The following is a 12726-nucleotide window of genomic DNA, read 5'->3' on the forward strand; positions in this document are numbered from 1 at the left end:
GGTTGCTGTATCAATCACTACATTGTCTACATGTCGGTTTTGTTTTTTCTTTTGGGGGTTGGGTGTCTCATCTGTTCTATAAAATTTTTAATCATTATCTCATCATATTCTCTGTCCCGTAATCTCTCTTCCTTCCTGGACCCCAATTAAACACACTTCTCAGTCTATCCTCCCTGATTCCTAATAGGGCCTACAAATTATTCATCTATTGGATTCTCTGAAATGAAATCTGTGTATTTTCTTCTGTTCTAACTTCTACTTCGTTTATTCTCTTCAATCTGTGAGTCTACAATTACAATTACTAAGTTGCTCATGTCTAGAAGTTAGTTGTACCCTGATCATTTTTTCAAACTTGCTAGGTCATTTGATAGTTTCTTTCCCTTGTAGGGATTTTCAAGCTTGTCTATTACTTTAAGAATAGTAAGAAGTGTTGTTTTAAATTGGTTTAAAACTACCTCGTGCTCTCACAGATTTCTTTCTGCTGGTCCTCATTCACGGTGCTCTGCACTATTTGTGTTCAGTTATTCTCTAACTCCTCATTTTCCTTTATAAATTACCAGAGGCCTGGTGCATGTAATTCATGCATGGGTAGGGTCCCTAGGCTTGGCTGGTAATCAGGGACGATCAGGGCCAATTGGGGGCCTTCCACTGCCAGCCCGGGCCTTTCTTCATTCCACACTGCCCCCTGGTGGTCAGCGCACGTGAGCGATCGAACTCCCAGTCTCCCGGTTGAACTCCTGAGGGGACAATTTACATATTGGGCTTTTATATACATAGATACCTGGGAATTCACTGAGCCTAGAAAAAAGGTGCAATCCTTCAAAGATCTGTTTGTTGGTGGCTGGCCCAGGAGTGCTATCTGTCCAGGTAAACTCTAAAATAAAGAATTTAAAAATTGGCTGAGAATATTTTACCATTTAGGATCATGGGATCTGCATGAGGGGCAACTTGTGAGTTCAACTTTGCAGCAGGTGAATGGACCTACTCCTGACTTGCCTTCACCTTGAAGGCATAGGAGCCCTCTGTGGTTCCAGATCTAAAAGTGAGGGTCTTTCACCCTAGCCAGTTTGGCTCAGTGGATAGAGCATCGAACCTGCAGACTGAAGGGTCCCGGGTTCGATTCCGGTCAAGGGCATGTACCTTGGTTTCGAGCACATCTCCAGTAGGGGGCATACAGGAGGCAGCTGATCAATGTTTCTCTCTCATCGATGTTCCTAACTCTCTATCCCTCTCCCTCTCTGTAAAAAATTAATAAAATGTATTCTTTAAAAATAAAATAAAATAAAAATAAATAAAAGTGAGGGTCTTCCATCATACTGCCCCCTGTGCCCAGAGACACCATCAAAACTCAGTTAGCCCAATGTTTTCAGGATTGTGCATACTTTCCAGGATTACTCCACTTTTACTGAAATTTCGGCCTCCTTACTATCTTCCTCAATATGTTCCAAGTCATTCAATGCTTTCAGAAGATGTTTGTATTTCTTATGTAGTACCTGCCCCACTCAACCCCGGTCAGTTCACCCAGTCAACCCTATCACCAGAAATACAGTGCCCCTTTCCTTCTTTACACTACTGACTTTTGGAACTCTTGTCACTCCTAGCCAAAGCAAATCCCAGCCAACCAACTCTTAAAAGAAAAAGATCATCCCTGCTACATGACAGGAAATGTGACTGTGCTAGGGAGCCTTCCAAAGCCTAGCCTGGATATACAACAATCCAGGAGGAACGGAGCCTGCAGTGTCCTATACCACCAACCCTGGGCTCTGCACAAGGATTCCAGGAACAGGAGGCGTGATTTTCAGGTTAGAACAGCCGTGGGCAAACTACGGCCCGGGCCGGATCCGGTTGAAATGAATAAAACTAAAAAAAAAAAGACCCTACCCTTTTATGTAATGATGTTTACTTTGAATTTATATTAGTTCACACAAACACTCCATCCATGCTTTTGTTTCGGCCCTCCGGTCCAGTTTAAGAACGCATTGTGGTCCTCGAGTCAAAAAGTTTGCCTCCCTCTGGGTTAGAAACTGTGGGTCAGTACTGAATGACCTCTAGTATCCAACTAATGGCTCCTTTGTTTTTAAGAAATTCACTTAATATTCCAGTACATTACATTAACCTGGGTGGGGAGGAGCATCTAAAGAACTCAGATCTCCAGACCAGAGCACTGCTGAGCTCCTTCTCCCTTCATTTAACTACAGCAAGAGAAACTGCCTTTTCTGCTCAGATTTGTGATTAAGAGACAGCATTTGCTCAGAGGCAATAAAATCTGACCCTCTTCCACAAACCCTCTGCAAAGGCCCATCTTCGATTAAGGAATTCTGCAGCCAAACCTTCCTATCTCTCTGACAAGTAAAACTACGGCATGAGAATTATTTCTTACTAACAGCAATGGTAAATCAAACTTCATTCTGACTCATTTTTAAAGTCAGCTACTGTATAATATATTCCAAGCTCTCATATACTGCTGGTGGGAGTATAAACTAGTACCAGCACTTTGGGGAAAAGTCTAGCACTCTCTTCTAAAGCTAAGCATAGGTCTCCTTGTGGTCCCAAAATCCCACTCTTACGAAGAGATCCAATGGAAATGTAGACAACTAGTCACCGAAGTCAGGGGCAAGACTTTGTATTCTGTAATGTAATTTACAAGTCCCAAATTAGAAACTATCCAAGTACTCATCCATAGTGAAATGGATAAACTGTGATGCATTCACGGAGTACTACACAACAAAAATGAACTAGCCGCCTTAGCTGGTTTGGCTCAGTGGATAGAGCCTGCAGACCAACTGGTCCCAGGTTCAATTCAGGTCAAGGGCACATACCTTGGTTACAGGCTCCTCCCCAGCGCGGGCCCTGGTCAGGACTCGTGCAGGAGGCAACCAATCGATGTGTTTCTCTCACATCGATGTTTCTCTCTGTCTTTCCCTCGCTCTTCCACTCTCCCTAAAAATCAATGGAAAAATATCCTCGGGTGAGGATTAACAAAAATAAAAAACGAATGAACTAGCCCAACAGCATGGATGAACTTCACACATAACCAATGAAAGACCCAAAGAGCATATGCCATATGATTCCATTTACATCAAGTTTAAACACAGGCTGAATGAATCTGTGTGCTAGATAGAAATCAGGACAGCAGATATCCTTGGGGTTGGGCAGCATCTAAAGTGGGCACAAGAGGAGCTGTGGCAGAGGGCAGCATGGGGTGTGATCATCCTAATCTGCTAAACAGGGTGGGCAAAAGCAGGTTTACAGTAGTGGGTATGTGAAACAGAGTTTATTCTTGTATTATATATTTTTCTATACGAACAACTGTAAACTTACGTTTGCCCACCCTGTGTTGTTCTACAAACTATGACTGCATTTTTCTGTGTCTGTATTTTACTTTAGTAAAAGGAAAAATAGTACACATATGCCAACTCCGGTAGGAAATGGATCATGTAAATCTTGAAGGAGGAGCATCATTAATGACTGGAGAATCTGTTGCAGCACTTTCAATCCTGCCACCTCCCTGACCTCACCTTTGCACACACACATACACAATGTTAGCTGGAACCAAGGTCAAGATGGGCAGTCACCTCCTGCTTTAATCTTCCCAAGACCCTCACTGTCCATGGCCAAGCCCACTGTGCCATCCTTCTCACCACTTTTAAAAATCAAACTGTTCAGAGTAAGGCTCAGGATCTTCCAACTTAAGAGGAAAGCCACATATCACAGAATAGAGTGGCTGGGCTTCAGAGTCGTAGCTGAAGTTGACTTTTTCAATGTCCCTTGGCACATCACAAATGAGACTTTTCACTCAGGGTGTCAATTCATTTATTCTTCAGCACCGACTCCTTCTTTCCCTCTATCACCATGATTACTATGAAATTCTGAAAATTAAGATTCTTTCTAATTACCACAAATATCTAGGACTCACAAAGAAATGAAAATGTATTCAAAAGAAATAAAGCTACATCTAATTCCTATTCAGGACGAGTCTTAATTGAAGAGAAAATAGTTTTTGATGTATTGAGTTGTGCATTTTAACGACTGAATGAGAAGTTCCAGAAAAACATACTAGTTGAGCTTACAGCCAGATGAGGATGTTCCACATAAAAAAAAGTAGGCCAGATTCTCTGGTCAAAAACAGCTAAGAATCTAGGATCTATTTTTCATTTCTTTGCCTAAAAGCAAAAGTAGGAAGAAAGGCGGAGATATGAAGGATGGGGGCTAGGCCTAGAATGGCCTCTTGCCAGCCCACTTGCCCCAATAATTTTCCTCTAGTTCAATGGTTCTCAACCTTGGCTGCACATTAGAATCACCTGGGAATCTTCTTAAAATCCTGATTTCTGGGCCTCATCTTCCGGAAATTTTGTTTCTTTGTTACTAATGTTGTGGCCTCACCCCATAACAAAGAAACAGAATTTCCGGAGGATGAGGCCCAGAAATCAGGATTTTAAAAAGATTCCCAGTGATTCTAATGTGCAGCCAAGGTTGAGAAAACTGCTCTAGTTCCTTGGCTTCCACCGGCAAGTTCTCCCAGAGGAAAGAAAACCACCACATGGGGAAGCAGGAGGTTAATCTTAGCAACATCTCTTACTCCTCAGTCTGACTAAAAGAAGAGAGAATGGAATCCCAGCTACAAGGAAAGAATTTTCCCTCCTACCACTATGGAACACTCATGCCACAAAACACAAAATCCACCTGCAAGCCCCACCTAATGCTCATCAGCTAATTCTCAGAGAACTGGTGTGAGCACCTGGGAAGGGCCCAACCTGCTGAGGGATCCCGGTGTGAATGATGATCTGTGGAGAACAGGAAGCACTGAGATCAATTCAACCAGCATGGAGGTTTGGGGCACTAGGGAGAGAGCAAACGCCCAAGCCTCCCCTTAAGGGTCACTTTAAATCCCTGGCCTCTGCTGGTAGAGCAGGACCATCCCTCCATGGGTGTAACTGTTAATTTCCCAACTGTAGCCAGCCTGGAAGGATTCCAAAAATCACCTGGCTTTGGAATATGTTTATACTTGATGCTCTAGGAATCCAGATGACTTCAAGCTAAATAGTAGACTCATAGAACACAAGCAGAAAGTCATCTTTCCATTAGCTCAGCAAGGATGGGCACCTACTGTGTGCCAGTCACTATTCCAAGCATTAGGGATACCTTGGAGAAACAAAACAGACACATCCCTCCATTGGCAGAGCTTATACTCCAAGGGCAGCATGTCAGGTAGTGATAATGAAGAGAAAACCATGCAGAGAGGTGGGGCAGGGAGCTGGAGTAGGGGTGGGGATTGTCATGGACTGTCACTTTAAATAGGGTGGTCAGGGAGGTAACACTTCACAGCCCTGAAGAAGGTTGGGGAAGCAAGCCATGTGGCCATCTGGAAAGAAGCTCCCCACTGAGAGCAACAGCATGTGCAAAGGCCCTGAGGCAGAAGCATGCCTGAGAAAAAACAGGGGGCCAGTGTGATTGGAGCAGAGGGCAAGTAGATGGTAAGAGCGAGTGGCCAAGGAGAATCTTAAACAGAAAAGTGACATGATTTTCTCTTGGAACAGACTAGAAGTCAGGGGGTGAAAGCAAAAAGCAAGAAGTCCACTTTAGAGCTAATGAAATAACCCAGGCAAAACAATATTTAGTAAATATTTATCAAATAAAAAAAATAACCCAGGCAACATGAGAAGGATTTGGATCAGGGTGGTGCTAGTGAAAGTAGAGAAAATAGCTGGATTCTGGCTCTGATTTGAAGGTAGAGCTGACAGGATTTGCTATTATACAGGATACAAGTATGAGAAAGCAAAGAGTTAAAGATAAACCAAGGTTTGTGGCCTGAAAGATGGAGCCATCTGGCCTAGTTTAATTTTACACGAGGAGGACACCAAAGCCCAGAGAAGAGAAAAGTCATGCCCAAGGTTGAACTACTTATTTCTGGGACTGAAACCCCCAACCAGTGCTTCTCCCACTGCCCAGAGCTGCAGCTCAACAATAGACACTGATGACCACTCACTCAGGTGCCCTCCAACTCCTCTTTGCTCTCTGATGCTGGAGTAGACAGTGCCCTCTCAGGGACAGCCAATACCCACACAAGTCATGTAAATCAGGGTAGGATGCTGGTGAAAGAGATCACAGGTACTGACCACAGAGGGTGACCACGGTCCATGGTTGCCATTAAAGGCGGCAGACCTGGTGTGGCCAGAAATTCCCATTTTTTCCAAGAAAACCCAATAATCTAGATTTTATGAAAAAAATTCTCCATTTTTAAAAGGTGATTTAATTGTTTAGTAACATGAGGCTGACCAAGCAAATCTCATGTGCAGACCAAGTTCTGCATGGTGTCCATACAGGGCACCAGCCTGGAACCAGCCTTAAGACAGTCTAAAGCAGATCTTACTTGCTCATACCTCGATCAGGGTTAGTATATGGAATTCAAGGTTTGGGCTTAAAATAGTCTTTATTCCAGCTTTTGAGCCAGCAGATGATATTCATTATCACTATAAATAGCTAATAACTTCTGGCACAATCTCCTCTCTAACCAGAAGAGAATAAGTAGCTACCCATCATTCTGGGTTGTTAACTTTAGTTTTATGTTAATCTACTCCAAGTACCAAGATCAGCCCACTAGTATAATAGAGCCTTGCAAATAATCATTGACCCAGGAAACAACTTATGACAGCCAAGTACAAAAATGCCAGTATATTGGAATATATAAGATTTGGGAACTGGCAGCTATTCCAGTCTTGCAAACATAATTAAATGTAGAAATGACACTTTCTTTATAAAGTTGTTTCCCATTGCTAGGGGGAGACACATGTCACTTATAGCACTTCAAGGAAATATACTAGATATGTCTGGTTTTTCAGACCTGGGAGTCAGGTTGCCTGTTTCAGGAGACTCATCAGAATTTGCCTCCTACGAAGCACCCAAGTTAATTTTCTATAATGCTAAGTGGCCCTCTTGCCCAGGCTCTCTCACTTAGAATTAAATATTGACTTTCTCTACAAACCATATGCTTTTTGCCCAATAATGATTTATGTGTGTGCTTGGTTTGATCGCTTTGATGCTATTGATAAAAATCTCTCCAAGGCAGAGCCACTGCGGTATCTGCGTTACTCATCCACCTCCTTTCTTTTCCTTGGTATGCAATTTACAACGCACCCAAAGAGTTGGTAATGTTTTCTAAAGGTGATATATCTCATTAGTTTGAAGTGCATGAACTACCACTAGTCAACTTTTTGATTATAGAATGGGCAATTTCATATGGTTCAACGTATTAATATGTCCAAGGAACAGAGACTTGAATGATTAGAGAATACTATCTCTAGAACTTCCTGTGATGATGGAAATGATCTAAATCTCCACTGACCAACACTTGAAATATGGGTAGCATGATTAAGAAATTGAATTTTAAATTTTATTTAAGTTTAAATAACTCCTTGTGGCTGCCATATTAGACAACACAGTTTTCTAGATGGTAGCTTCTTCAGACAAGAATTGGTATCACACTTTGTATTTATCGTGTTTGAAGGCCCAGCACACACGAGATGCTTGAGAAATGAAATTAAAAGTACCTTCTTGCACTGCCACATTTTCAACTGAGTCCCTACCTTCCTTCCATTAAAGCTTTTAATTTACATCTTCTAGTTCCATGTCTTCCCTTGGGTAGTTACTGTCCCAGCAAGTGTGTAATTATATGGACCTACTAGAGGCCCGGTGCATAAAATTCGTGCTCTGGGGGGGGGAGGGGGGGGAGGTCCCTCACCCTGCCTGTGCCCTGTCACCATCCAGGACCCCTTGCTCCTTACCGCCCACCTGCTCGCTGCTCCTTACCACTCGGCTCACTGCTCCTTAGTGCTGCTGCAGAGACGGGAGAGGCTCCCACCACCACCGCTGCACTCACCAGCTGTGAGCCCAGCTTCTGGCTGAGCGGTGCTCCTCCTGTGGGAGCACACTGACCACCACGGAGCAGCTCCTGCATTGAGTGTCTGCCCCCTGGTGGTCAGTGCATGTCATAGCGACCAGTCGTTCTGCTGTTCTGTCAATTTGCATATTAGGGTTTTATTATATAGGATAGGTTAACATTGTGAAGGCTATGCCCACATCACCCAGCAACTGGGCAATGGGAACTCGCTTGACAACCACCTAACAGGCTGAGTTTCCATGATCTCACCCACAGAATAGGGACAACCATACCTACTCTTAGAATGGGGTTGTTGCAAGACCTAGATACATGTCAAAGTTGTGGAATCTAATTCTAAACTTTTAAAAAATAAACTTGGGTTCAGCTTCATTTGCCCAATGAGATAAGAAACAACTAAAGAGACTATATTAATAGGTATTGTGGTCTACCTCATTTAGCCAACTTTTATTGTGTTACAGGCCAGACTTTAAACATTGCAGCTCCTAGATGTACAGATGAAATAACACAGTCTTGCCTTCACAATTCTGACTGACCATTTTCCCCCCCTAAAACAAGATTTTAGCAAAGAAAAAATCTGGTGTCTCAAAAGAACTCTTGACTCCCTGCCTAAGTGTCGTTCACCTATTAATATAAGCTTCCAGGAATAAAAGAACAAGTAAGAAGAGTATGAGGTCTTCTCACTTTTAAAAGGTGTCCCTGCTATATAATAAACCAATATTCCAATTAAATCACTTGTATTCAACCACTTATATAGAATATAGTGCTATAATTACTGCAGCTTGTTGATTAGGGTTCATTTCAGCAAAGAACAAAATTGCTCAAATGTGACTCAATGATTTCAGATTTATTTAAAACTCCCAACAACCAAAAAATAGTAAGATGCCAAGGTACCACTTTACCATCTTAATCTCTTTATAGATGTTCAAAGGCCGATTCCCAATTATGAAAGAATTCTGTTATAGCATGTCTTTAGCTCTACCCACTGGACACCCTCTATTTCCAAACGGACACCTTTTCTGTTCTCCTGCACTCAACAGGGCCCAGAAGCTCTGCAAGCCAAGTTCAAATTGCTCTGTAAAAAGGGAAAACAACCTACTTTCTGTCCTTTGCTTAACTAGAGAGGGAAGTGGCATCTCCAGGACCTCAGAACTGGAAGCTACTCTCTGGAAGGGAAATAGGTTGGCAACCCATAGTCTGGCTGACCTTTGGAAAGTTCATAAAGGAACTGAGACATCACCACAGTAAGCAGGCAGCATGATGCAGGATCACCAAGACTTCCCTGGTATCAGATTAACAGGAAGTTAGTTAAAACGACTAACACAGAGGGAAAGTGAAAAGCAGGAGGCAGGGTCAGTGGAGAATACATGCTCCCCAAATGCACAAGGATGGGGTAAAACATGCAGCTGTCCCTCCTGGGAGTGCTGGACAAAGACCTAGGTCTCTGGATCCTCAGCAGCAGTGTTCTTGAAGAGATCTCTAGCCTGGGGTGTGAGGACCAAACTCCAGAAAGTGCCAGCCAGGCACCCTCACCCTAAAGGTTCCAGCACACTAGGCAAACAGTGATGTGGGAGGCTCACAACTCTGCAAAGCTTCATTTTCTTGATGCTTTCTAGTTTCTGCTGACCTCTGACCTGCTTCCTAGTCTCTGTTGACCTCCGACCTCCAGGAGTTATTGCCAAACTGCCTTGTTTGCACAAGGTCCCTGTTTTATCCAGCACTTGCCTGGGAGATTACCCAGCTCCTAATTGTGCGTGTGTTTTACTATCTCCAGGCTAAAGATAAGGAAACCCTAAGCATAGTGGCATAGGGGTGGAATCCAGCCCTGCATTTGCAGCAAATAGGATGGAGCCAGAACGACTCCACTTCCCTCCCAAGCCCCACACGCCCCTAAAAACTCATTCCAACAAGACCGGCCAGCACTTGTTGATTACTCCATGCATGTGCTGCACAAATTTTCTCTTAAGTAGAAACATCAGCAGCCCTGTTTTTCACACAGGGAAGTGGAACCCGGAGTGAAACAGCTGGGTCGAGGTCACCCTCAACGGTGCTGGGATTTCAGAAGACCCCCTCCCTCCCTTAACCACTTCACCATCCCAACCCACCATTTATGAACTGTAACCTGGGGAGGAGTCCTGAAGCTTCCCAGAAGCCCCAGAGGAAGCACGGACCCCAGCCTGCCCTCCCCTGCCCCAGAGAGCAGCCTGGGAGCCTGGCCGGCCGGGGCGGGTGCCAACACGCTTGGCCGACCGGGCCGGAGGTGCCCGCTTCCGCCCGGGCCTGGCACCGCCAGTCCATTCATCGTGGCACCAGCGGGGCGGGCCGGGCAGGGCCCGAGGTGCCCACGTACCCCCGCCGGGAGCCCGAGCGCTGAGCTCCGCACGGCCGGGTGCGGGGGGGGGGGGGGGGGGGGGGGGGTGCCCTCAGCCCGGCCGCCAGGGGGAGCAGGGAGCTGCCTCCCTCACTCCGGGAAGTTGCCACAGCGGCCGCCGGGGCGTCCGGACCGCGTTCAGCCCTCGGTCTCTGCACGACCTCACCCGCAGCCCCGCGTCCCAGGCCCCGCCCGTCCGGGGCCACACAGCCCCTAGAAGCGCCTCCAGGCCGCAGCCCGCAGGCGGGCGCGCTCGGCCCGCGGGCCCTCATTCAATCCCGCCCTCCTCCCCCCGGCCGGCCTCCGCAGCCTTCCGCCCGTCCCCCCACCCTCTCCAGTCCGGACTGCAGCCCGGCAACGTCATCCGGCCGCTTCCCGAAACTTAACCCCTTCCTCCTCCAGCTGTGCGCCGCCCCACCCCGCCGACAACTTTCTTCGCCCAACTTCAGAGCGCGCGGGCCGGCCCGACGGCCCGGCGGAGAGGGAGGGGTCGCCACGTCGCACCACGGGGCCGCCGCCGGTCACCCCGACGGCGAGGAGCGTTGAGTTCACACCGTGGGGCGCACCCGGCTGACGCCCCTGCACGGGTTTGGCCCGGCACACGCCCCCGGCGCCGGACCCGACTCCGAGGGTCCGGAGGGTCCGCGGCCGCCGCGACGGCTGGCGGCGCTGCCGGGGGAGGGGCCGCCGAAGGAGACGTGTCACTCGCGGCGCAGCCGGCCCTCGCCCCTGCCCGGCGCCCCGACGGCCCGGCCCACGCGCCGTGGCCGCCGCTGCAGGGCCGGGCCAAGTTTCTTACCTGCAGCCTGAGAAGCGGGAGGGAGAGCGTGAGGGCAGAAGCCGCGTCGCCGCCGCGGAACCGGGAGAGAGAAGCCGGCCGAGCCTCCGCCGAAAAGCCACCCCCGAGCAGCTGCAGACACCGCGACCCCGACGCCGCCCGCCCCGTCCGCCGTCCGCTCCGGCCGCTAGCTGGCTGCGTGCGCGTGTGTGGAGTCGTGGCACTTTCTGCCTCGGAGCTGGCGAACGGCCCCCTCCGCCGGGATCGCCGCCTCCTGCCTTCCCCACCCGCGCCAGCCATTCATCGGGCCGCCTCTCTCCATTGGCCCGCGACCCGCCACTCTGCCGGGCGCTGGCCAATCAGAGCGCGGGAGGCCAAGTAGCGGCGGCTGTCATTGGGCAGAGAGGAGGGTCTCCGCCTGGGCCAATGGGAGAGGGGAGGAGCCGCAGGGAACCGGGAGGGCGGAGCCGGGACGGGGCGGGGCTGCGTGGCGCTCGGCCCCGCGCGGGGGCGGGACGGGGCCGGCCGCACCGCCAGACGGGGGAGGGGGCGCCGACCGCCCACGCCCACTGTGGGCCCGCCGCGCCGCTCCCGGGGGCTGACTCAAAACGGGCTCTTCCTGGGCGGCTGGTGGGAGGTTCGAGTCCCGGCGGCGCTGGGCCTGCGCCCCTGAATCCCGACGAGCTGAGATGGCAGAGGGTGTTACCCTGCACAACCCACCAACAACCGGGAAAAATGCTTTATTTAAACCCAACTAACTTCCCCCAGAACAGCGCCCCCTCCGGGCCCCGGGTGTGAGGACAGACTCTGCTGGGGATCAATCTAGGGAGGGCAAGTCCCTATCTTCAAAGAGACTGCAATCAGCACCAGAAAGAATTTTCTTGAGTAAATAGAGGAACTGGGTAGAAAGGCCAGAGGAGTGGAGGGGGACGTCATTGCACTCATTTTTAGGGAGGGTACAACTGAGGCTTAATCTCCTCCAAACCACAGCTGGCAGAGTAATAATTACAGGCCGCCTTGGGCTTTTTTTTAGTCCTTGAATGGGGAGGGTGAGAGGGTCTGACCCAAGAAAACACCCATTTCCCAGAAAACTGAGCAAAATAGTACTTCTTCATTACATGGCATTATTTCCCAATGTAAGCCAACACCCTCTCTTAATAACCAAATGAATCTTTTAATTAAGACCATTTTAAGCCTGAGTTTTAACTATTATATCCGTTTCTCTTAAACCTAACTCTGAACTTGATCCAAAGCTAGGGTCTTTGAAATTAAGGTTTCTGAGAGGCCAAAAGGGCTGCGGCAGCCTGATCAGCCCCACATGACTTTCCTGGCCCCTGTGGCTGAGAATCCTGCTCCTAATATCCATATCTTGGCCAATTTCATATGACCCCCCTTTTTGTTACTGGTACTGTACTAGTGGGTGTTAGGAAGATGTGGAAAATATAAGCCGTCAAAATAAAGAGGGGCTGGGGTGAAATAAAACCGCTCATTCCTATTTTTAATCTCAGCAGTTCTTTGGCATATTAATGATTAATCAACGGGAATTAACCTGGATTAGCTTTCCAGGGGCAAGCTCTGGCTTGAAATAAAAATCAAGAAATCCAGCTTCTTTAAAAAAAAAAAAAAAAAAAAAAAAAAGAAAAGAAAAAGAAAGGAAAGAAAGAAAGCCATTGCCCTAACTGG

At 47.8% G+C, this 12726-nt stretch overlaps 1 protein-coding gene across 3 annotated transcripts in view; it reads right to left on the reverse strand.

Annotated features, from left to right (window-relative positions):
- The window catches only part of RRBP1 (ribosome binding protein 1), a 70361-nt gene extending 59036 nt beyond the window's left edge, over positions 1–11325 (reverse strand). For 2 of the 3 annotated variants that reach the window (XM_036321620.1, XM_036321618.1), the window contains exon 1: positions 11065–11325. The gene's annotated coding sequence lies outside the window, so the exon portion shown is untranslated. The remainder of the gene's footprint in view (positions 1–11064) is intronic. The other variant, XM_036321619.1, reaches the window with a different exon arrangement.
- Between the last annotated feature and the right edge of the window lie 1401 nt (positions 11326–12726).

The sequence above is a fragment of the Myotis myotis genome, unplaced genomic scaffold, assembly GCF_014108235.1.
Source record: "Myotis myotis isolate mMyoMyo1 unplaced genomic scaffold, mMyoMyo1.p scaffold_m19_p_9, whole genome shotgun sequence".
Taxonomy (NCBI): Eukaryota; Metazoa; Chordata; class Mammalia; order Chiroptera; family Vespertilionidae; genus Myotis; species Myotis myotis.